The following is a 25,026-nucleotide window of genomic DNA, read 5'->3' as shown; positions in this document are numbered from 1 at the left end:
TCCCCTGTGTGGAAGCCCCTGAATCATTTCCATCTACTAGAGGTATTTTGATAAGTCACTCAGAGTGGCAGCTGAGTCCACTCTCAGAGGGCCAGACGCGCCCCCCGCTCCAGCCTAGAGGCCTGACTGTGTCTCCGGATCGTGCCCTCACCCTCCTGTTGGAGGGTCTCGGCGCTCCCGACTCCATCTACTCAGAACGCTTTGCGCCATGTGTCCATTCCTGAGTCGGCTCTCAGGGGACCCAGAGGCAGCTGCAGGCCTCCGTAAATGCAGACGGGCCCCAGCACGGCCTGGAGCTTGGTGCAGGGGTAGGTGGCTGGGGGAGGTGGAGCCAAGCCCAGCCACAGAAGTGACGCCAACGGCAGCCGCACCGGGCCTCTGCAATGCGGGCACTGGCTCCTTGGCCACATGAGTGTTCACCGTGAGCCCGGGATGCAGACCTTGGCGCCATGCGCTCCGTTGCCTTGGTCTTCACGTCTGCGAAGACCTTGGTCCCTGCACCCCTTCTGGCCCTGACATTCTGAGTCAAGACCAGCTGGGATCCCGCCGGAGAAACTGACGCACAGAGTGGGAGGGTCTGACGCGGGAAGAGCGGTTGGGCTGAAGGTTTGGGGCTCAGAGGGGGAGGGGTCGTTAAGAGGGCAGCATGAGGTCCACAGGGTGTGCAGGTCGGGTCAGGAACGTACCCTGCCTTGTCTCACTCCTGTGTTTGGGACCCTTGGGGACACCCCAAGGTGTCTTCTTTTTCCCAGTAGCCCCGTGGCTCCAGGCCTGGGGAGCCTGGGTTGTACCCTGAGCGGACGCTAGGGGGCGCTGGTCTCCTTGTGAACTTGGCTGAATTTACACTCTGGGAAGGGGTAGATGGGGGAGGGGCATGTCTAAGCCCTGGTTTTCAGGGTGGGGTGAGCCTGGGCTGACTAGCCAGGCTGCTGAGGGGGTGGCCAGCGGCAGGGTTCTTTCACCAGGGCCCGTCCCCGCGGGAAGGGCCTTGCCTCGTCCCAGCTGCCTGGAGGCACCGGCCTCAGGCCATCCTCAGTGGGGTGAAAGATCCTGAGGCTCAAGGGGGTTCAGACAGGGGTAGGGGAGATATGGGAGACGGCGCTGCCACCCTGGCCAGCAGGTGTCTTGCCCCAGCTTGCTGCTGGGGTATGAATATTTATTTTCATGCCTCTTTGACATCTCCCCGCACGCCTGAGTGGCTGGGCAGGGGCCTCCGTGAGACCAGGCTGATGCCCTGGGTCTTTTATGCCTCTCCTCCCAAATCTGCCAAGTTTTCAAACCACCAACTAACACTCATAAATCAAAAAGGGATTTTTTGGGGGGCGCCTGGGTGGCTCAGTCGGTGAAGTCCTGAGAGTTGAGGGCTTACTGGCCTCAGTTTCTTCATCTGTAAAATGAGTAGAAGAAGAGAACCAGTCTCCCAGGATTGCTGTGAGGATTCCAGGTAATAAGGCAGGTAAGGCTCTTAGGGGAGTGCCAGGTACCGCCAAGTGCCCAGTACATTTTATTTATTTTTATTTTATTTTTTTACAGATTTTATTTATTTGAGAGTAAGAGAGAGAGAGCACGAGCACGAGCAGGGGAAGGGGCAAAGGGAGAAACAGACCCTGAGATCCTGACCTAAGCCGAAGGGCAGACACGTCACCAACTAAACCACTCAGGCACCCCTGCCCAGTACATTTGAGATTTTATTTTTAGCAGACCTGATAGCGGGGAAGAAATGAACAGGATGCAAAGTCAGGCAAATCTGGGTTCGATTCCTGGCTCTGACACTTGCTGGCTGTGTGACTTCAGCCACATCAGCTAAGCTCAGTTTGTTCATTTGTAAGGTGAGGTTTAAATAAAGACCTACTTACCTCCCTAGGTTCTTGTGAGAGTTGAGGGGTCCATCTGCAGCTTGGCTGTGGGTTTAGCACGGAGCTGATGCTCATTATCAGTTAACTTTTCCTCCCCGTCTTCTGTCTTGCCCTCGAATCCCTGACCCGGAGTCTGAACATAGCCTCACCTGGTCCTCTTTGGCCACTGTGCCTTGACTCGAGTCGCTGTCTGGTCCCTGTGTCCCGTCACACTCGCCAGTCTTGGACTGCCACAAGTGGAGGCTGCCCCGACCCTGGGTGGCAGATGCCGGCCTACTGGGCTATTTGAAGTCAGATGAGACAGCAGGTGGGAGAGCTCTTTGCCGACCGGAGTTCTGTACACGTGAGGGGTGACGGCGCCGCCTGCATGTGACACAAGGAGCTGAGAGCAGTCCCGCCAGAGCCCTCTAGAAGCAGGATGTCCTTGGCCCACCACCTCCTTCTGAGCCAGCCTGGAGTGTGTTCCCAGCCAGGGCTCTTGCTTCTCCATCCTAAATGCCATTTCCCCCCCATCTAAGTGCCATTTCCCTTGTCTGGGCCCGAGCCACTGCCTGCTGTCTGGAGCGGTTGGAAATTTCTCAAATGTCGCTTTGATTTATGGCTCTAGTTAGTCCTCGAGGAGGCCCAGGAGATGCCCTGAGCTCTGGAGCCTCAGTGGGATAAATCATTTAACAGGTGGTTAAATATTCTTTAAGGTCTAAAGAGCACACGCAGGGTATAGACTGGGGACCACGAGGCTGGGGGGACTTGGCAAATTTCTGAGCAGAGAAAGGGAAAAACTCTGCAGCCATTTCAGAGCCACGGGGGACAAGTTGTCATCAGCCATGGCTGGAGGTGGCACCTGGGGGCCCCTTCGTACCCATGGACCCAGGAGGCCAGGGGCGCCCAGGCATGGGAGGGTGCGGGGTTGGCAGCAGGTGGGCAGAAGGCAGAGGCAGCCTGCGGGGCCCCCTGACGGTTGTGTGCTCCAGCCATGTGGTCCCTCTGCGGGGAGGCGCCCTTAGGACCCCAGATGCCTTTAGCTGGGCGTGAGGACTCTGACACAAAGGCAGCCTGATGGCGCGGCTGGCCGGTCTAAAAGAGTAGGCAGTGGGGAGGCCTCAGGCAGATTGGACAGCCCTACCTGGCCTTCAAATATGAAATGACACAGGACAAGCCAAACCAAACAGAGCTGGGCTGTCACTCTGGAGACCCCTGAATGATGTCATCCCTCTGTCGTACCTCTGCAGGGAGCTTTATGGCTCCAAGGCGCACTCCCGTCCTTGGTAAGGCTTAATCCTCACGCAGGCTCCAAGGGCAGCAGGGCAAGGGCTACTACCCTGGTGTCCGAAGGAGAGAACAGGCTCCGAGAGGCTGAAATCCTGCCTGAGGTGGCACAGCGGGTCACAGGCCGGAGGGGATCCAGGAGGATGCAGCTCATCCAGAGGGAACACGCCTCAGGCTCGGGGGCATCGGGAAGGGGACCCAGAGGTCACAGGCCCAAAGTACCCATTTTAAAGATGAGGAGACAGGTCCTGAGAGGGGAAGAGATGGACCCAAGGGCCGGATAGTGGCAGGGATGGGGACAGAGTCTCGGGGAGAAGGCCTGAAGGCGAATGTCTGCCCCCCACCAAGTGTCCTCCCCTTGGGACTGTTTCCTGTAAGTGAAGGTTGTATTAGAGTCTCGGGAGGCTGTGAAAATCCAAGTGGCAGTGGTCCAGGTCCCCTCCGTCCCTGGTCCCCCGTAGTGCCCCCCGTGCTCACATCTCCCCCCTGCTTCCCCATCCCCCATCTGTCCTATGCAGCCCTGGGGTGCAGGGCCGGGCTAGGGTGAGGCATCTCTATGTCCCATGGGAGGACAGATTTGTCTGGGGCCAGGGCTCAGCTCCATGGGTGGGGAGGAGCAGGAGAGGCCCAGGCTGACATCCTGCCTGAGCCTGGACTGACAGGGAGGTAGGTCGGCTTCAGGGCATCAGGGCTGGTGGGGTGGGGGGTCATTCCCGGGAGGGCCTCCTGCCCCTAACTTTCTTTCCTTCTTTTTTTAAGATTTATTTATTTATTTGAGAGAGAGAAAGGGCATGGGTGAGTAAGGGGAAGGGCAGAGAGAGAGGGAGAGAGAATCCTCAGGCAGACTCCCCGCTGAGCATGGAGCTGGACTCAGGGCTTGATCCCAGGGCCCCGAGATTATGACCTGAGCTGAAAACAAGTGTCGGATGCTTAACCGACTGAGCCACCCAGGCGCCCCTGCCCCCAGCTTTCTGAGCAGGTCAGAATGCACAGGAACAGCTCGAGTGGGCACAGGGCCCCACACAGGTACGCAGCGGGCTGCCCTCCCCTGGCCTGCCCTACCGCGCTTCCTATCAGGAAGCTCCAGGAATCAGTGTTTGCTGCAGTGGATGAGCTGGCGCCATGGCTGACGGGACCTCTGGAACCCCTCGGGAGGTTCTGAGGGCTCAGGAGGCAGTCCAGGAAGCTGAAGTTGTAGGACTGACTCTTGTTTTGGGGACAAGGCCAGTCCCCTCTTTCCTGAGCTCTGACCAAGCAAGCCCTCAGGGGACCCTGGAGCTGCCGTAGACAAGTGCTGGGTCAGGGTCGGGGGATCCCTAGGGCATCTGCCACCCACCCCTGCAGCTGCGTGTGTGTGTGTGTGTGTGTGTGTGTGTGTATGTGTGTGTGTGTGTGTGAGAGACAGGGAAATGTCACACCACAGGGCCCACGCCCATGTCTCTAGCCCACAGTGGCCGATGCTCCCGGGTTGCCTGCTTGTGGCCTGGCTGGGAGTTTCTTGTGCCCGTGGTCATTCTCTCTCCCAGGCTAGTGCCTCCTGTGGCAGGTGGAGGTCTTGGCCCCAGCAGCACCACCCCCCAAAAGCCCCGAGGTTACATGGCACAGGCTGGGTCCTGGCAAATGCCCCACAAGGTGAATATGCAAGTGTTGCCAAGGTGAGAGAGGGGACGGAAGGGGCCCAGTGTCCCCCAGTGAGCCGGGCTGAGTCGCATCTGGGTGGAGGCCAGGGCTGGGGCGGGGGGGAAGGAACAGGTCTTTCTGGGTGTGCAGTGACAGGCAGCTCCTGGAGCATCTGGGCACCCCCATCTTCTGAGTCATCCCATCACTGTCTCTTACAACCATGGAGGATGGATGAATAATTCACAGGTGGCTCTAGCTTTATGAAGTAGTCATCCTTCCCTGGCCTCCAGAGTAATTAACTCTCCTGCAGGCAGAGCAGCATCATCAAGAGCCCATTAACACCCTGTCCCTAGTAGCTCCATCAAACCGCTGTCTGGGTAGGGCTTCCTGGGAGTGAGTGGTGGGTGGTTTGCCCAGGGAGCCCAGGGCGAGTGGGTTCTTGGTTCTAGCTCCTGGGTTCTCAGTCTGGAGCAAACTGTTGCTCATGGATTTCGCAGAGAGCTAGGGGTTGCAGTTAGATGCTTAGAAGGACTTCCAGAGGACGAGGTTGAGGTTAAGGAGGATCTTCAGCCTCGGGGGCTCCTGGGGACTTTAGATATCTTTCTTTTTGTAGCTGAGGGCACAGAGTGGGGGGAGTTGCCCCCTCCACATCTCAGAGCTTGTGGGCAGTAGACAGGGGAGCTCCAGTCTGGGGCTCTTTGCATTAATTAGGCTTTCTGCCTATCCCCAGCAACGTCTCCAAAGGGGCTGAGAGAGAGTAGAGACACTCGTCCAGGAAGGGGTGAGTCCTAGGGGGATCTAGTTCACCTTGCCCTGGGTCGCCATCCCTCGGGTGCCTGGGAAAATGGCCTAAAACCTAGGGGGTGAGGAGCCTGGGGTACAGAGCAGAAAGCCCCTCCAGACCTGTGTCCATTCACCCAATGTCTACCAGTCCCCTCCCAGGCTCTGTGTGGGCACCATCCCTCTGGAGTACCACGGCAGACGAGGACTGGGTAGGCTGGGCAGCTCAAAGGCCCAGAGTGAGTGGAGGGAGCACAGGGGCCTGCAGGTGCCAGGGGTCAGGGCCTGAGCTGAGGGTCCGCATCGGCCTGGAGTTGTTGGCTGTTTTGGGGGAATCCCCTTCCCCAGCTGGAGCCAATGAGTTGGGGCAGGAGGAGGGAGAAGGCAGAGCCTTGAAAAGGAGTTAAGAGTATAATGCTATCCAGCCTCCGACAGACTAGTACCCTCTTCAGTCCCCTAACAGCACATTGCACCGTCATGGCCCTGCTTTTGTCTGAGCCATGCCCTGGAATAAAGAGCCTCTGGTTGGCTCTTTCCACTCTGTGAACAAATGTCCATCTGACCGCGCAGGCGCCTCCTCCAGGAATCCTTTCTTGATCCCCCCTTGCCTTCCCCCCGCTCCGAGACCCATCACCCCCACCCAGGGATTGGGCCAGGTGTCCCTCTTCTGGGCTCCCCATACACCCCTTGCATTGAAATGGCTTCTGGGCCTTAGTCATCCAAGCAGCCCTGTCCCAGCACCTACCACCTGCAGGCAGAGATCAGGAGCCCCAAAATCAGCCGCTGAGTCAGCGGGTGGCCTCCCAGCCAGAGGACTCATCTCACTGTCCGGCCCTCGCACTGGTTTGCTGTGTGACCTTGCACAAATCGCTTTGCCTTTCTGGGCTGGGGGCTGAGCTACTGTTTTCCACATGTTTTTGAAATGCATTTAACATCAGGACACCATACAGTCACAATATGTTGATTTATGAAACCTCAAACTGAGACAAAATTTTGTAAACTGAGGTTTCTCTTACTACAGGTGTCATACTCTTTTATTTTGCGTTCGCTTTCCTCCCCACGTCCCGCCCCCACCCCCAAAGGCTGGTCGCAATCCATGAACTGGTTCTCCCCCTCATGGTTCACAATATGCAGTTGGAAAATACTTCCTGGGATGGTCCCAAGCTTCTCTGCTGCTCGTTGCTCTTGCATCTGCCTTCTCCCTCCAAAGACTTTTCCGATGTCCCCAACAAAGACACAGATCCTGCCACCCGGCACCCCCGAGCCGCTTCATGTTTATGCCACGGACCATCCTCTGTCCTCTCTCTCGTGCTGGCCTAGAACATCCAGCCCCGGGGAATGACACCGTGTGCCTTGGCGTCAGGAATGAGGCTTGAGGAGGGCATGGCCTGGTCCCCAGCTGTCCGGAGAAGATATTGGCCAAGCTGTGCCTGAGCGCCTCAGGACAGAGTACACGAACCCCTGCCAGGCTCTCAGAGCAGGGTGGGGAACTGAGCCCCAGCCCCCAGTCCCCAGTCCCCAGCCCCATGCTCCTGCCTGGTGGAACAGGCCTCTGGAAAACTCCAGCAGAGGCACCTCCTGCCCTGGGCCCCGCCTAGCGATCTTCCCAGGCCTCCTCTGCTCTGGTCCTGCAGGGACCCCAGCATCTGCCTTCTGGACCCCTCCAACAGGGAAAGGACGTGCAATTAGAAAGTACACTGGGACGACAGGCATAAATCAGGCGTCTGGACAAACCAGGACAGGTGGTGACCCGATAGGGGCCCACCCAGCCCTCCTCCCCTTCCAGGCTCGGAAGCGGGCACGAGGCTCGAGGCTCGCTCCTGTTCGCCTGAGCCTCAGGAGGCGTGCGGACGCTGCTCTTCAGTCTCCGCCTCGCTGTGGCCGATGTCGCTCTCAGGGTGGAGTCAAGCCCCTGAGCCGACCCTGCTGACCGCCGGCCCCCTTCCTCCCTCCCTGCCCGCCAGTCCGCGGTGTCGGGTGAGGTTTAAAGCTCCAGCTCCACAGGGACACAAGGATCGGGGGCGGGGGGGGGGGGGGGCGGCCATGTGACCCAGCTGTGGCCAACGAGATGTGAGGGGAAGGTTTCTCCCGCCACGGAAGCGGCCAGGGGCGCCGCGCCTGGGCGCCTCCATCCGCCTTTGGCGGTCTGGGTGGTAGGGTGCGAGCTCAGAGCTTCTGTAGTCGTGGCCGACCCCAAGGCGGACGGAGCAGGACGATGGAAGGAGCCTGGGTCTTGGTGACAGGAATCCTGATTGGCTGAGGGCCATGGGGCCACTTAGTATGAATTTGTTGCGCAAAGGCAGGTGCGGTAGACTCTGTGGTGTTACCTGCCCGACAGCCATTACCCCTCCCGGAGCCCTTGGGCTTTTCTTTGAGGACCCGGCCCTTTGCCTCTCTCAGTGTGCGGGTTTGTGTAGGAGTCCTGCTACACACAGACACACACACACACACATACGCACACACAGACACACACACACACACACACACACGAGGCTTGGCCCATCAGCACTTTCGTCTTCCTGGTCAGTGTGATGGGTTCAGGGGGAGCATGTGACCCAGTAGAACCCATGAAGCTCAGTTAAGGGACACGTGGGAAAGAGAAGCTTCCCTACAGCTCCCCACCCGCCCCCGGCACTTTGGAGGGTCTGAAGCTAGGGGCAACCATTGTACCGCTCTGGGAAGAACCTGGGTGCTTGATGGGGAGAAAGGCTGAGCTGTGGTGATGACGTATGGGTGTCCCACAATCAGTGCTACCCCCTGCGTCCCAGTGCCGTTGGCCAGGAAACGTCTACCCGTAGGCTCGGGGGTGGGGGGTCGGGAGAGCCCCGCTGTGCTGTGTCTGCCCGTTCCCACGGTGCACATACTCCTACCACGGCTGAGTCATGGTCAGCTACCAAATGCACGTCACTGAACCCAGTTGGGAAGAGGTGCACACAGTTGGCTCTTGCCAGTCCATGCCGACCAGCTCCTGCACCCCACTGGGTTAAGCCGCTCTAGCCAGGTTTTGTGTCACTCATAACCGGAATAATCTGACCTCCATACCTGTCTCACTATTCTGGGAGGGAACTCCTCAGTTGGGCTTGTGTTCCCATCCAGACTGGGCAAATATCCTGTGTCTCCGATTCATTGTGCCTTGGGGGTAGCTGGGGTTTCCTTGGGCTGCAAACACCTCGAAGCTCCTCTACGGCCTGACCCGAGGCTCTGTCCTGTCCACACACACACACACACCCTGCGTGCCCCCTTGCTCTTCCCGAAGCTTCCCCATCTGATTAAATGGCAGCTCCATCCTTGCAGTCAGACCCAATCCTTGGAGTTGTCCCCTTCTCCACCGCACAACCAGTCCATCGGCTAGCTGGCCAGCTCCACTTCCAGATGCTGGCCAGGTCTGACCACTCCTCACCACCTCACTGCTTCCCCTCTGGTTCGGCTGCTCCTCGTCTCTCCTGGAGGAGTGCCACAGCCTGACCCCTGCCCCGTCCTCAACCCAGCAGCCAGATCTTGTTAAAACCTAGACCAGGGGCGCCTGGGTGGCTCAGTCAGTTAAGCGTCCGCCTTTGGCTCAGGTCATGATCCCAGGGTCCTGGGATCGAGCCCCGCATCGGGGTCCTTGCTCAGCGGGGAGTCTGTTCCCCCCCTTTATCCCTCTGCCCCTCCCCCTGCTGTGCTCTCTCTCTCAAATAAATAAATAAAATCTTAAAAAACAAACAAACAAACACATGGGCTGGACCATTCCACTCCTCTGCTCTGACCCCCACTCCAAGTCAGAGCCACAGAGCCCTAAGGATCTGCTCCACGCCTGCCCACCGCCCCCCCCAACCCACTGTTGTTTCTCAACCACACCAGCACACTCTGTCTCTGGGCCTGCGTAGGTATGCTCCTGTCTGGAACATTCTCCCTCCCAGATTTCCCCATGGCTTGGTCCCACCAGGGCACCTTCTCGGGGAGGTGCCCCCTGCATCCCCGCTCATGCCATCTCCACCTCCGCCTCCCCCTACTTTGCCTCCCCCAGCACAGGCCATCAGCCTGTCACCTTTGTGTTTGACAAATCATCTGCTCAGTGGCACCTCTCCTCCACCTACTGCGGGGGGGGGGGGGGGGCGGCGGGGGGGGGGGGGTGGCGGCGGGGTGGGGAAGGGTGGCGGGGCAGGACTACCAAGTCACTCACCTGGCTGAGATGACATGTTCCTGGCTGGCCCAGAAACGGCTGGCCTGGGGCCCTCTTGTCTTCCTGCGCTATTCCCAGGGCCTGGATCAGAGCCTGGCGGAGGGGAAGTGTGCAGTGCATATACATTTGACTGGCTGCCTGGTAGTCTCAGAATACTTTCCTGCAGCTGCTCTGAAGGGAGTTAATGCGGGGGTGGACCCACTGTGTGCCCATGCTGCGTGTGGCATGGGGGCTCCTGAGAAGTAGGGAAGAAAGCATGGCCCCTGCCTTCAGGAGCTTCACTCTGCCCAGTGTGTCTCACATCCATGAGCCAAGGAGGACCTGGCAGGTCATGGGCCAGAGGAGGGGTCCCCAGGCCAGGGCTCATGGAGGGTACTGGACCCTGTGGGCAAGGGAAGGAAGTGTGGGCTGGTGGTACTTCTTATACTCTCCCCAAATTCAGATCCATCTCCTTATGCCTGTCCCTGTTCATGTCCGTTATCTCCCATCTGGAACATTCCAGCATCCTCCCAGCCGCCAGGCATCTCCCTTTAAATCAGTTAGTCTCGAAGTTGTCAGAGCCCTGTTTATAAAACACAAAGCTGAACCTGCTCCTCTCCTGGTTAAAGCACTTCCACCACCAGGGCAGAGCCTCTAACTGGGGCCTGCCGGTCAAACAGCCTGCAGCCATGATTTGCCAGGACCCCTTGGCAATGGCCTACACTGCACTTCTGAGAAATTTCAGTTAATTGTTTATCTTTTTAAATCAGGAGATTTCAGGGCACCCGGGTGGCTCAGTTGGTTAAGCGACTGCCTTCGACTCAGGTCATGATCCTGGAGTCCCAGGATCGAGTCCTGCATCGGGCTCCCTGCTCAGCAGGGGGTCTGCTTCTCCCTCTGACCTTCCCCCCCCCATGTGCTCTCTCTCTCATTCTCTCTCTCAAATAAATAAATAAAATCTTTAAAGAAAAAATAAATCAGGAGATTTCATTTATATAAAATCTGGCTTTCTGGCTTTCCTTGAAAAAGCAAAACCAGATGTGACCACATTGGGCCCAAATCTTTGCAGGCAGGAGTGCCAAGGGGCTGGGTAGGGGAGGCCCCCGCTCGAGTCTGGGCTCTCCGGCTGGCCGCAGTCCTCACCATCCCCTATTGCCCCTCAGCACACTGGGCTGTCTCTGCTCCTCTCCCCCACACACCCTGCTTCCCTCAGTAAGGTCTCATGTTTGACTTCTTTGACACTTGGTTTTGTGATCCTTGGTCCAAGGAATGAAGTCCCAGCTCCTTCCGAGTGTACAGTGTCTTCTGATCAGGCTCCTGCGTACATCTCTGGCTTCATCCCTTGCTTCTCCTGGCTTGCTCCTTCGACTCCGGTAATAAGACACTGCTTATAACTTCCTACAATCACAACGCTGTTATATTTCTCTGTGCCTTTGCCACCTCCCTTTTATAGCTGGGTCCCACTCACCTTTTTATTTTTCTTCTACTCATCTTTTTTTTTAAGCTTTTATTTATTTATTTATTTGGGGGGGAGGGAGGGAGGGAGGGAGAGAGAGAGAAACAGCATGAGAGGGGAGAGGGCCAGAGGGAGAAGCAGGCTCCCCGCTGAGCCGGGAGCCCAATGCGGGACTCGATCCCAGGACTCTGGGATCATGACCTGAGCCGAAGGCAGTGGCTTAACCAACTGAGCCACCCAGGCGCCGCTTTTCTACTCATCTTTTTAATTTTATTTTTATAAAAGATTTTTTATTTTTGCGAGGGAGAGAGAGCATGAGCAGGGGAAGGGGCAGAGGGACGAGGCTCCCTGCTCAAGGGACCCTGGGATCATGACCTGAGCCAAAGGCACACGCTTAACAGAATGAGCTCATCTTTTAAAGCTCAGCCATAGTGGTTGCCTGGGGTGGGGGTGGGGAAATAGGGACTGCGAAGGGACGTGAAGGATCTTTCTGGGGTGATGAAAAGTTTCTATATCTTGACTCAAGTGGTGATTACACACATATGTGCATTTGTCAAAATTCATTGAACTGCTCACTTAAGATGGGTGCATTTTGTCATTTATAATTTATACCCCAATAAAATAAATTCAAACAAAAGCTCAGCCCAGTGCCATCACCTCCGGGACGTCACCCTGTGTGCCCAGGCTGGGCTAAGTGCCTTCTGGTCGGCTCTGGGAGAACCTGGAACCATGTCTGCCCTATCACTCACCACCCTGGGTTATAAAGAGCTGATTGTGGCAGTCTCCTGTGGGCGGCAGCCCATTCCCCTGGGACCACTAGCCCCTAGCCCGGCATCAGGCACATCCTAGGCACCTGGTATGGATGTCCAGGGGGAGTGGCCACAACTCGAGCTCGTCTCCTTTCTCTTGGGCTTTGGGTTAAGAGTCTCTGGAGTCAGACAGATCGGGGTCTAAATCCTATCCTGCCAGCCACTAGCTGTGTGACCCCGGGCAACTTAGGAGAGGTGCCAATAATGATGGAACTCCCCTCACAGGCGTGAGGCTTGCTGGGCGCACAGAAGACTCCGCTGAAAAGCTATCATTCTCTCGGGGCCAGGCCCTGTCCTAAAGGCTTTCCTCGCACAAACGAATGCAAGCCTCACCCACCCTCTGTTATCCCCAGGGTGAGGAAATTGAGGCACAGGATAGGTAAGCACCTTGCCCAGGGCTGAGCTGGTGGGGGAGGCGGGTGCAAACTCGGGTGGTCTGACTCCAGCCAGAGCACGTGGCCACTCTACTGGACCTGATCAATGGCACCTGCTAGTTCTATTATGCTTCTCTTTCTCCCTCGTCTGCTCCCCTGGTGCCCCTTGTCTTTAACCATGTCCCAGAACCATCTCCAGTCTTAAGGTCATGGTCACAGTCAAAGGGAAGCCTGCAAAGGCAAGATTTTCTCATTCCCCACAGAGTTTCTGGATGGAAAACAGGCTCTTCACCAGGCAAACACCCGCGTTGTGTTGACAGGAGCCAGGCGGATTAACTACGCAGACGGCTCAGCTCAATTCACAAACATTTAGCCAACACCCATGATGTGCCAGGCAGTAGTCTGGCACCAGGGAGCAGGGGAGAGCTAGGAAGATGGAGAAGGAGGCACCCCAGCTGGGAGAGGCAGAGGAGTCTCTGAGAGGGCTGGAGGTCTGGGTGAGAGAGCCATGGCAGGCCCCAGCCCTCACTCTAGCGACCAAGAGTTTTGGTTTAACCCCCATCTGGCCTGGGCTTTGGGGGTCTGGAGGTGATGTTTGTCATTCTTTTTGGCCACCCAGACCCTAAGAAGTTGGGGGGAGTCCCACTCTAGAAGTACCTGTCTCCTGCTAAGGAATCCCAACACTTGCTTTCCCAGAATCCCTTGCAGCCAGGGCACAGGCCCGTGACCCACACTCTACCAAGCAGAAGCTACGTCTGCGGAGGGCAAACTGTTGTGGTGAGGGTTGGCCGCAGGCACGCCCGACTCCAGCGTCCGTGGTGGCAGAGGCTTTAGTGTTGTGTCCTCAGCGATGGCGGGCGAGATGGGGCACCCATGGCTGCTGTGACAGCAGTGGGGTCCCTGGGATTCAATTCTACAGTGGGATTTTGGACGATACAATATTCCTGACTGGCTAGCTGCCGAACCTGCTCCCTGGCCCTGCCAGTGACTCACCCAGAGCCACTGCTCAAAGCCCAGCAGGGAGCTGGAGATCCTGTGACTTTGCACCCCACTCCTGAGCCACCAGGACGGATGAGGAATGAAGAGACAGCGGGAGGGGTGTGTGCACAGGTGGGTGGGCTCACTCACCCTCCATTCCCACACTCTGCTGTGCTTTCTTTTCTGCACCGGGAAGCTGGGGAGCTACAAGCTAGTTGCCCAGATGCCCTCGGGTCCTGCAATGCGACACACTCCCATGAGACTTTGATTTGGAGCTGCGTTTTGAGGGGATGGAGGAAGGGCATGAGGTGTCCACTTTACTAGGGTCGATGGTAGGGCCACTCATTTGAGGGTAGCTTCCTGATCTGGCACTTTCTGGAGGCAGCCGCTCACTCTGGGCAGCCTCGTTCGGGGATGTGGTGTTGGAAGTTGTTCTGGAAAAGTTCGGCCAGTCTGTCTATTTGGATCTTCTGGTGCCTTTGCGAGCTTCCTGTGCCCCCTTGATAAATTCTTTTTGCTGAAACAAGAATCATGGGAGTCTGCCACCTACAGCCAAGAGCCCACCCCCCCCCCCCCCGCCCTTGGAGGAGTCCAGCCCTTCCTCCATCCTCCCTTTGCTCTGCGGGTTCCCCATGGCTGCCCCAGCCTGGTCGGCTCATCCCTCCAGCCGGGACTTCTTCCTGGCTGCAGCCAATGGTCAGCCGTCTCCCCGGAGACCTTCTAAAGCCCAGAGCCATGGAAGCCTGGGGTCCCCCGAGGGCCTCTCTGCTGGGCCCTGGAGCTCTTTTCACAGCCTCAGCTGGGAGTCCGCGGGCAGGCGGGCGCTCACCTGCACTCATGACTCTCCGTGCCGGCCAGTCTGGAGAGAGCAGTCTCCTCCTTAGCTAGTTTAAGCAGAAAGGGATTTAGTACCAAGAATTCATTTACAGAATTGTCAGAAGAACTTGTGGGAGGGTTCTGCTTACCGAAGAAGAAAATGAGGCCAGGAAAAGAAAATTACTTGGGGCAGTGGGGCTGGTGGACAACGTGCTCCTGGGCGTGGCCACATCCCAGCTCCCCGCCAGCGCCAGCCCCATCTCAGCCCTGACCCCCTACACTGCCCCAAAGCCCTCCAGGGCACCCTCCAGTGCAGAGGGGTTCGCTGGCTCTTTGTGGCAGCAACATGGAGCTCCTGCCCCAATCCATGCTGCCTGTGGGAGTGACCAACGAGAAAAAACCTGTTGTGGGTGATTTACGTGTTTGTGAGCTTTCATGAGCACAAAACCGGATGCCTCGATTGTCCCTTGGACTGATTTCTCCTGCAGGGGTTAGTTATGCAGGGCCAACAGATGCACAAAGAGAGCATGTAGAGAACAGAAGTTCTGAGTCTCTACTGGGGTGTGTGTGTGTGTGTGTGTGTGTGTGTGTAATGTAACCTGGTTTTACCCCCTTCCCCACCCATCCAGGCCCTCAGGAATGCATCCTGGAATTGAAATAGAAAATCACAGGGATAATAGGGTCGAACACACCCATTTTTACCCATACTTCAGAAATGGATATGGAAACACTAAAATCTGGACAAAACTCTAGAGCAATAAACAGACTTCAAAGTGTTTTGAAAAATAAATATTACACAGGACCAAGATATCCATGCGGGTAACCTACTTCAACGAGGTTTGGTAGAAAGTGCCCCATCACTGCTTACCGCGTACTCAGATGTATTTTACTTGATATATGTGTGTATATATATATATATATAAAATACTGGTCATAGCCCATGAAATTGATTTCACTGCTCACCAGTGGGTCCCACCTTGCTGTTTGAAGTTCATCATCTTACAGCATCTCCCCCTGCCTGGGGTTTTATAAAGGGGAGCAGGAGAGGCCAACTGCCCCGTGTGGAGAAGCGAGGGCAGAAGGAACAGACGCCAGCCTTTGGAAGATGAGGTGGTGAGACAGGGCGAGGGCTCCTGAGAGGAGATAAGGGGCTCTTACAAAGCCATCAACAAAGGAGGACCCCAGCGGCCACCGGCTGCCTCGGGGAAAGTGGAGACTGGTATGCAACATCGGCAGCCCAGAGGCCATGGCTTTGTGGTCATAGAAGTGTGGGGAATTTTCCAAGGCAGGGAGGAAGCACGTCCTTCCCTCCCCTTCATCCTTCCTCTCTGCCTTCCTTACTCCTCTCCTCTCTCCTCTCTAACTTCCTTTTTTCCTCCAAGGCCTGGCTGAGCTGGCTTCCTGTCTGGACCCTCCTCTGTCCTGGCTCACGACCATGGCTGAGCCCCCTCCTCACTCCAGGCCTTGGGGTGCTGGTCCTCACTGTCCGTGTCAGCTCTGAGAGTTCCTGGGGTTGGCTGATGGCTGGGGCCTGGGCCAAGGGGCCAGAAGGCGAAGAGCCTCAGAGGCCTGTCCATTAGTGGCTGGGTAGTAGGGGGTGGGGGTAGGGTGGAAATCTCCAGATGTTGGTGTTTAATGCTTTTCTACAGCACAGCCCATGGAATATTCATTATATGATACCAACATTTAGCTTCAGCAATGGAAATGTCAACTTTAATTATTTTCAAGGAGTCTTGATGGCTCTGGGAATAAATCAATATAAATAATGTTTTCATAAACTCTGAATCATGCTCCTAATAGCATTATATCTATAATTTTAACATTCAAAACAATTTTTCTTTGCATCTTAGCAATTAATTGTTGCCAAGTGCTCATTTCTCTGTTTTCTATTGCTGTCACCTCAAAGCCAGAGGCTGGGAGGAGGGGAGACACGTTGGCACAGGGGCCATCTCCCTGATCCTGAGACCATTCCTAATTCTACTGCCCAAAGGGCCAGGCTTGGTACAGTGTCTCTTCCCCAGAAAACCACCCCCTTTCCTCCCACCTATTTCGTTTACTCACCCTTCTGGCCCACCGTCTCCAAGAAGCCTGTCCTGACCACCATGCCTGGCAGGGATGGGTCCCTCCTTCACACAAACGTGGCATTCCCATCTGCTGCTCCCCAGGACAGACAGTGGGGGCCCAGGGGTCATCTAAGAGGCAGCGTTCTTATTTGCAGGCCGCAGAGAAGGACGCTGGTGGATATGAGCAGAAACGGAATTTGTTAAAGGACACCAGGGAGCTCAAGCTCCACAAGGGCCGGAGAATGCCACCTGGAGGCAATAGACGATGGGGACCAGGGTGTGGAATTCAGCTGCGGAGCCGGTCCAGAGGACGCCACTGATGCCCTGAGGTCCCGGCCTCTGCAGTTTGCACAGCAGATAAACGGGCCTGGATGCTGGGGAGATGCTGAATGCTCTTGGAAGAACTTCTGGTTTCAGAAACCAGCTGTGGCCTGGCCACCGCTTTGCTGGAGTGGAGAACTCTCCCATTGGCAACCTCCCACTTAAATCCTGGGGAGGTGCGAGCCACCGGTGGGGCCTGGGGCTCTGTACAACCAAGCTGCAAAGGAAGACGGAAGAGTGAGTGTCCGCTGGTGGGCATTTCTGCCAAAGCGAGGCCAACTTTCGGCTTAATAAGAAGCAGCTTCCAGTGATGGACAGGTGGGACAAAGCATGCTACCGTGGCCACCGGCCCCCCTCTGCCTGCTCCCTGAGGCCCTTTTGCAGCAGTGCTGTTTGAGGCCAGCATTTTCTCGGGAGAGAACCCACAAATGCAGCTCCCTGGGCCCTCCTCTCCAACCTGATTTCTGTCCCAAGCTGTGGGTTAGGATTCACTGTCCCAGGTCGTCGATTCATCTACAGGAAGAATGCACTGATGGACAGATGGGAGACTCCAGTCTCCAGGATGGTTATCATTCTCAATGTAAGTAAACAATTGGCCTTCTGGTTGTTAGAATTGGGTCCCTCGTGAGATTACAACCTATGAACCAGTGTCCCAGACCTGTCCCTTCGGAGCCACTAGCCACTTAGGGTCCCTTTTTCTAAGGCTGGTGACCTGGCCCCAGTTCCTGGTGATGGGATGGGGGCCGTCTGGACAGCGGCTGGCCCCTGTCCAGGACCCCAACCCAGCAGCACCTTTCCATTCCCACGAGAATAGGGTGGCGTCCTCCATCAGCCACCATGCATTTGAGAGCAGAAATCAAACTTGCAGCCTCTGTGAAGTCACTCAAAGGTTTAAAAAAGATCAAGCCCATTAATAGATTTATTGGAATTATCACCTTCACTTTAAAAAATGTGATTTGTTCAGTTGGGACTCTCTGGGAAATTCCAGACCCTATCCCTCTTTGGTGCTAATAAGCTGAACGATGGATGCCTAGTAGTTCTGCACTGTGGGAGGGACAGATGGATGGACAGACGGATGGATGGAGAGCTGCCCTCCAAGTCCAACACTGTCTGGGAGGGAGGGTTAGGAGTAAATGAGTCTCGACTATGGAGAATCTTTGAGCACAAGATTATTCTTTGTCTGGGATGGTTGGGGGACAAGCCAGAGTTGAATCAGAAGTAGGTAGATGGGTGGGATAATTTTCCTAGGTCCCTTTCTGGGCATTTTCTCTGAAGATGCCCAAAGAGTCCAGATCGTAAAAAGCAATGTGAGAGCAGGTGACGGGACTATTATCCCTGTGCGCGTTGTTCTAAGGGATCTACCAAAGGCACCAAATCATGTTCCCTTCATGCATGAAGACAAAGAAGGGAAATTTGAGAGCTCTCCTTTTAAACTGCGTTCCTTCTAACAAAGAACGAATACAAGCATTTGTGCTGTAGAGCCGTCCGTCCACTTGATGACTATACCCAGGGCAACCAATTCATATTATCCCCAAGCAAGATCCTCGGAGATTAACTCTGCATCTCATTGGCCATTAATCTCCCGCATCAAGGGGTCGGGTGAGCATGTTTGCTCCTGGAGAACATGATCCCCAACTTTACTCTAGAAGTTTCTTCCTGATAGCTGCATTGTTTAAAATTCACCCACTCCGCCCCTGCCCCGTTCTTCTCCCCTCCCTCTCACCAGTCCAGATTTTCCATTATAAGCAGCTGTAAGAGGAGCGGGGAGGTCCCAAACAGAATTCTTGAGGGCATGGAAGCCTCACCCCATGAGAAAGGGCAACAGGACGGCACAGCAGCCTGGAATCGGGGGCTTGTACCCTGCAGCTTCAGCAGGGGGAGGGCGGACAGGGAGCAAGCAGGCAGGGGTGTGGGTCACAGAGGGAGGGACAGAGAACCGGGGGGGGGGGTGGCTGTGGCCAGCATCCGTCGGCAGGCTTTGGGGGGCCCACAGGGGGCAGTAGGGCTGCCAGTTTCTTTTTCTCTGGAGCAGGCTTGAGAGAAAGGCCCTCTGGTATAGGGTAGGGGTGGGAGGAAGCCAGGAAGGGCTGTCCAGGTGGGTGGTACACAACTGAGGTCCTGAGGGCAAGGCCCTGGGCCCCTTCCCGGGCCCTCCCTATCTGCTGGGCAAGCAGAAGTGGGGGGCTTCCGGGGGGGCCTTGCTAGGGCTAGATCTCACCCCAACAGGCCCGGCTTGGGGGACGTCAGAGACAGTGCAGGAAGAGAGGCCTGGGTAGAGGGTAGCTGGCCCGGAGCATCTGTCAGGGGCTCCAAAGAGAGCAACATCATGCCCTCCTGCCAGCATTGGGTGATGGCCCCTGGGGAGAAGTGTCTGTCTACCTGGAGCTTCTGGGCCAGAGCCATCTCTCTGCAGGGTGGCCCCAGCCGCACCTGTGGCAGCTCAAAATGGGATGCTGGTGGGCTGTCTGAGCCTCCTGGGGGTGCTAGGTTGGTCACCAGCTGGATGGAGAGAAGTTTCTGGGGGAACTGTGTGCAGAATGGGGGGGATGGTGGGAGCGCTGGGCAGGCCAGTGGCAATTCTGTGCCGTTGTCTGTCATTTGGAGCCCTTGTCAGGCACCCCCTCCTCTGCAGAGGGCATCTGAAACTGTCTGCAAGGGTGACGTGGAAGGAGGAAGGAGGGTTCCAGAACGCTGCCCCCACCTTCCCCCACCTCACTTTTCTTTTACCTCTCCAAGCTCTCCACTCCTTTTTAAAGCCTGCAAAATGTGTCCCTCTCCTCCACCCCTTCAGCCCAGAGATGCCAAGGTTCTGCAGCTGATGTGCTTCCCTAAGAGGGGTCTCTGGAGCCTGGGGCCCTTCTGTGGATGTCCTGGGTGCTTCGAGGCCCAGGATCTGTGCTGACTCAATGCCACCCCACAGCTGGGCAGATGCTGAGATGGAAACTGTGCTGGCAGAATGTAGCCAGCTTGAGTGGAACACGGGGCTTGGGGGCCTTTGGGGCATTCCGCTGGCTCTCTTCACTTCTTTCTCAGGGGGCTGAGCCTGAATGGGACCCTCCCTTCTGGCTCTTCTCTCCGGTCTCCCCCTTCCCACCTCCCACCCGACATCCCAGCCGGTCAGAAAAAGTACGTCCCAAGGGAGGTCTGGCCCTTAGCAATATAAAAAGGGGTCTGTTCTTAGAAATACAGTGGCCATTTGCCCAGGCCCAGAGACCCTTTTGTTCTGTCCTGGTAAGCCATCTTCCCAGGGATGGCCAGAAAGTGGCTTTTCCTCTCCTGCCGGCTCCTTACTGAAGCCGCTTCTCCATCTGCTTGCTGCTCATGACATTGCTGTTCCGTGCTGAGGTCCCGAGGCCGGGAGTTCTCCCACCGCCTGGCGACCCTTCCACAAGTCCCTCCTGCCCCGAGGCCCTGATTCTCCTCATCTGTAAAATGAAGGGGGAGTGGATTCCATCACTCAGCGGTTCCTTCTAGCTAAGAAATCCGTCTCTGTGATGATGTTGGGGATTGTGTAGCCTCAGTTCCTTTGTTGATAAAATGTGGAGAGCAATAAAACCATCCAGACGTGAAGTGTTGAGTACGAAGAGCCCTCCCTCTGCTTTTTCTGGAACGAACACAGTTAGCCACCCTTCAAAGCAGGGAGGGAGCTGCCCGGTGCACGTGGCAGAGCCCGGCTGGAACCCAGGGCTCTTCGTGCTCCCCATCCCTGCTGCCCACCCCCTGTGCTGCCACCCTTTGGGGCTGTTGGGAGGAAACAATGGGATGCTCTATGTCCGGGGGCCTGGTCCACAGGAAAGCCTGACACAGACGCACAGAGACTATCTTCTGTTCAGTTTAATCAGGAGGACCAGCAGCAGCTATGACACCCAGCCACGCCCTGCCTGCCAGGGAGTAGACTCAGGTCTGCACAGAGTCCTTCTCATGTGACAGGAAAAGAGGCCTCCCAGGGGCTGCCTGTGCCGAAGAATTAATCCCTGATGGAAGGGCCTGGTCAGTCTCGGGTGAGGGACAGTGAGCCACCATGGAGCACACAGCAGTGGGCCCTGCCGCAGAGGCAGGTGGGAGTGGGAGGTGGGGGCCCCGGGGCAAGGCAGCCATGTCTCCACGGTCCAACAAGGGATTTCTTGGAATGCTTGTGGAGAGAAAAAGGGCACTGATGAGTGCAACAGATACCCCCCAGCAGAGGTGGAGGGGATTCCCCCCCACTTTGGGGTCTAGAAGTGAACAGCCAGGGTCCTGGCCTGAGTCTGGGTAGGGGGCAGTTCTGAACTAGGGAGTCCATGGGGGAAGAGGGGGGCTTCCACACACATAGGTCACCATGCTTTGTACTATGTGACCCCACTGACGGGGCCAAGGCAGCCCTCTCTCCCCTGGGGTGGTGACCCAGCCTGAGAAGCCGTTAGGTGGAGGGGAGCAGAGCCAGAGATGGAGATGCATGCTGGCATCCCGGCAAGGCTGTGCCTGGGTCCATGTTCCCGGCCCTGCTGTGTCCCCAAGAAGCCCGTCTCCGGGAGGTCAGCCTACCCATTGGCCCCCTAGAGCCCCATCTCCCAGGTAGCTCCCCTTCCCCCAGCTGTAAGGCCACTTGTGTCGGATTCTTAGAACACAGGAGCAGAACTGTAAAGGCCCTTAGAATGAAGCGAGCTGCTGCACCACCGCCTGGGGTACCCAGGGCTGAACCTGTCACTCTGGGCTTGCCTGCCGTGCAGCGTTGGGCACAGGGCGGGGCTGGCCAGAAGTGGAGGTGTGAGCTCATGGGCTCAAGGGCTTATTACTAAGAACAGTAATTCCATTCAAATGTAAACCTCCCAGTGTTTAATATCATTTAGGCATCAGCTCATCAGGGTGGCCGCCAAGGTAAGTAATTTATCTCCATTTTACAGTTGAGGGAGTAGGCTTGAAGAGGTTACGGACCTTGGAGACCAGAAGCCCCGAAGGTGGAAATGCGGGCAGTGGGCTGACAGCAGACAAACAAGGGGACTGTCAGCACCCCATTAATTCACTTTTCTCAAGACCTTCCACAGGTCTCCGGCTCCCTGCACACGCAGAATGGGAGCCCTTCAGAGAGGAGCTGATCACATCACCCTGGGCTATGCCGTCTCTCTTCTGTGCTTCCTGCGTCCTTAAGGAACTGCTCTCCGTCAGCTAAGCAAGGAAAGGGGTCCCCAGAAGGCTGCTAGCACGGGCCACCCAACAGCGGAGGTGTGGCACGTGCGGAGGGGGGCAGCCACCCTCGCAGACGGAGCCCCTCGGCACCGTCAACTCGTCTTCTGCGCAGAATGAAGATATATCGCTCTGCTCCGGAAAACTACATTTAGCATCTCATTCTTTTTGTGGGACAGGGAAGTTTTCATCGACAAAGCATTTGTATTGCAGATGGCTTGCCATATGCCACATTCCCTCTCGCTATCACCTTATAAGCAGATTCTGTCAGGTTCTAGGAGTAAAAGCTTAATTAACGAGTGGTGTGTACAATTATGTACTTAATTATCTACTGCTTTTACTTCTTTGTTGTTTCTTGGTTTGCAGAAGTTTGGTAACAATTATAGGCAACTGTTCGCTAATGCAGTTTCTCTCTGCTTCTCTCTCTCTCTCTCTTTGCCCTTTGGAGACTGTCAGTGGGATGAGAGGGGGCTTCCCAGCTTGGACAGGCAAGCTTAATGTGGGCCCATCCCAGACTTACTGACCAAGCTCCCTGGGAGGTGGCCCAGGCACATGGGTTTCTAGAAAGAGTGTCCTGGTGATGCCAATCTGTAGTCTAGGCTGGGAACCCCGACCTGGGCCTCCCTGTCGCTGGCTGGAGGGGCAGTCAGGACAACCCGTCTTCTCATTCTTTCTCCATCTCACCCTGTTGGTCCATCTTGGGGACAGTGAATGGGTGTGGCTGGACTAGGGTAGCAAGGAGGACAGGAGGTGCTTGCAGGGGGAGGGGAGAGAGGTCAAGGGACACGTCTGCCTCAGGGTAAGGACAGGGGCAGCTTTAAGGAGCGGAGCACAAAAAGCAAGAAGACTTGGAATGGAAGCCCAAAGGCAGCAACGTGGAGGGTATTTGCTGGGCTGAAGCCAGCCCCATGATGTGGGGCTTAGAAAGGAGTGATTGGATTCCCCCGGAAGTGGGTCTGCTTGCAGCCCACGTGACTACGTGACCAGGAAGCCTGGGGCTCTTCCGCAGCAAACCTCCCTCAGAGTTCAAACTCACTTATCAACCTGTGGGGACAGAAGTGGCCCCAGAACGGACAGCAGAGGGGTCTGAGACATCAGGGAGGTAGTAGCCCATCTGGCTTCGCGGAGGGCCAAGGGCTGACTCTGGGCCCTTCAGCTGGTGGGTTCTTGAGTGTCCCCCACTCCTCCCAAGGCCACCGATGTTGGCTGAGCCTAGGCGCAGTCCGGGGAGGCGGGAGAAAGGGAGAAGGTGCGAGAGCAGAAGAATTGCAGAATCAGGAGATCAAGGCTTCCCTTCCTCCTCAAGGGAGAAACACAGGATGTTTCCCTGAAATGCAGACAGACAGAGGCCATGCCCGGCACCTCCAGGAACCATGGGATATGCCACTTCTCTGCACATCCGTTTCCTTGTTTGGGATGAACAGCAAGGGCAGGAAGAGTTCTTGGGGCTCTGCTGGGTCCCCCATATGATTCTGTGTTCTACAGACACCCCCATCTCCTATTTCTTAGAGAAGAGTCTGCCGGACTCCAGAGGGCTGTGTGCCGGCGAAAGAGTGGTAGAGGCTGGGCTGGGTACACTGGAGTTACACCCGAGGCCTAGAACAGTGCCTGGCATGTGATAGGTGCTCAGTGGGCATCTGTCCAATTCAGGAAATTTTAACAGACCTGTCAGGTACAGCTGCTCCAGGCTCATGGTTCCTTCAAAAGACAACCGTCTGACCCCAGAGAGAGAGCCAGAGTTCTGTGTACCATGCCTGGTCCCAGCTGACCTATGGGCAGCCCATCGAGGCCAGCCAACTTGAGATGTGGCTTGGGTAGAGAGAGGACACAGGGCAAATGGATTTGGCTTCTCCGAAGGTTGACTTGGGAAGCGCTCAGAGCCTGAGGGGTTGCATAATGGGATCTGAAGCTGAAAAGAATCACTGGAAGGAAGAGGTAGAGGTGGGGTAAGGGAGAGCGGGCATAAGGGGAGATGACGAGGGACCAGGAGCTGGGTGTCAGCAGTAGTCCTGCGGTGAGGGGAGACATCCCCTACCCTGGGCTGGGAGGCCGGGCGCGACCTCAGAGACTCTCTTCTCCAGTTCCCAGCTCACACGGTGCCCCCCATGGCCTCCTGTAGATCTGTGTAACCACCCTGACCCTATTCAGGCTTCCCCTGCAATATCAGTTAGCTCTGGGAAGGTCTTGAGAACAAAAGCTTGAAAGGATGGAAGGAGGCAGATGGCCTCCTCAGAGCCAGAGCTTGGAAATCTGAATCTGACCAACTTCAAAGGCAGAACAAAAGATCTGGGGACACGTGAGTGGATAGTTCATCCCAGCTGGCATTCAGGGAGAAGCTCCCAAGAATTGCCTGCAAGACCCCAGTAGGAGAATAGAAAGAGAGTTCCCAGATACCCTTCCCCACGGCTGGGGTAGGGGTTGGGATGGATGAAGGAGCCAGGGCAGAAGGTAGGAGCACTTAAGTGAGGACCGATGACTCAGAGAGCCCGAGGAATGGCTGAGCACTCCCTTTCCATGTGCAGGATGACACGGCATCTTGTACTTACGCTGAACAAGGAGACGCCGAGTCTCACTAACCAGAGGACACTACAACTTGGTGGGTTCCTGATGGAGCAACCCAGCTGGCTCCTCACCCTTCAGAGAAAAGAACTCTTCAAATGCTTGGCTAGGGAGGCTGAGGAGCTATCAAACAGTGGGCCCCGTGAGCAGGAAGGAGGGTTCTTCCACTGATCCCACCTCCAGGCCAGGGACCAGGCCCCAGGGCCTTCTTGGTGCCTTTCAACCACAAATAAACCTGCATACATCACCATATCCCATAACCCATGTCCCCATTCTAGCCCTCTCCATCACCCCATCACGCTCCTCCCTGGGGAGGGGAAGCTGCCAAGAGGCCATAGGCCACCTTCATGGAGCAGCACTGGTGGTACGGGACAGCCGTGCTCCCCACCCTGCACCCCTGGCCACAACTCAGGGCCACATTGGGTCACATATTACCTACCCCTCCCTCTTCTGTCTGAAGTCATTGCTCAGAAGAATTTGGAGAAGACCCTGCCTATTTGCTGCACGTGTATGCTGTGGATACCTCAGAAGGGGTAGGGACCCAGCGAGGGTGGCCAGGATGGACATTGGTGAGAGGGGCGGTCAAGGACAATTCGGGGACTGCTAGAAAAGGTTTGGTACTCTGCCCTCCTTGCAGAGACAAAGAAGTTTTGCTCACTTCCAGGGGTGAAGTTCAACTTGTGTCACTCATGGGCTCAGGCTGGGGTTTGGGGACGGTGTTCTCAAACATGACGTCACACTGACGATGCCGAGCAGAGGAGGAAGCCCCACTCTTTGCTTATTCTTACAGGTTTTTATCACTTCTATCCCCTCCACCAGAA

General features: G+C 56.2%; 1 long non-coding RNA gene across 1 annotated transcript; it reads right to left on the bottom strand.

Moving 5' to 3' along the window:
* Positions 1-9,717: 9,717 nt before the first annotated feature.
* On the bottom strand, positions 9,718-16,489 carry LOC113927160. The gene is made up of 4 exons (XR_003521519.2): positions 16,161-16,489; positions 14,113-14,167; positions 13,434-13,800; positions 9,718-9,780 (listed from the first exon to the last, which is right to left on the bottom strand). It is a non-coding gene; the product is annotated as an uncharacterized LOC113927160 (long non-coding RNA).
* Positions 16,490-25,026: the final 8,537 nt, after the last annotated feature.

The sequence above is a fragment of the Zalophus californianus genome, chromosome 7, assembly GCF_009762305.2.
Source record: "Zalophus californianus isolate mZalCal1 chromosome 7, mZalCal1.pri.v2, whole genome shotgun sequence".
In the NCBI taxonomy this organism is placed as follows: Eukaryota; Metazoa; Chordata; class Mammalia; order Carnivora; family Otariidae; genus Zalophus; species Zalophus californianus.
This window is presented reverse-complemented; position numbering and strand designations above follow the sequence as displayed.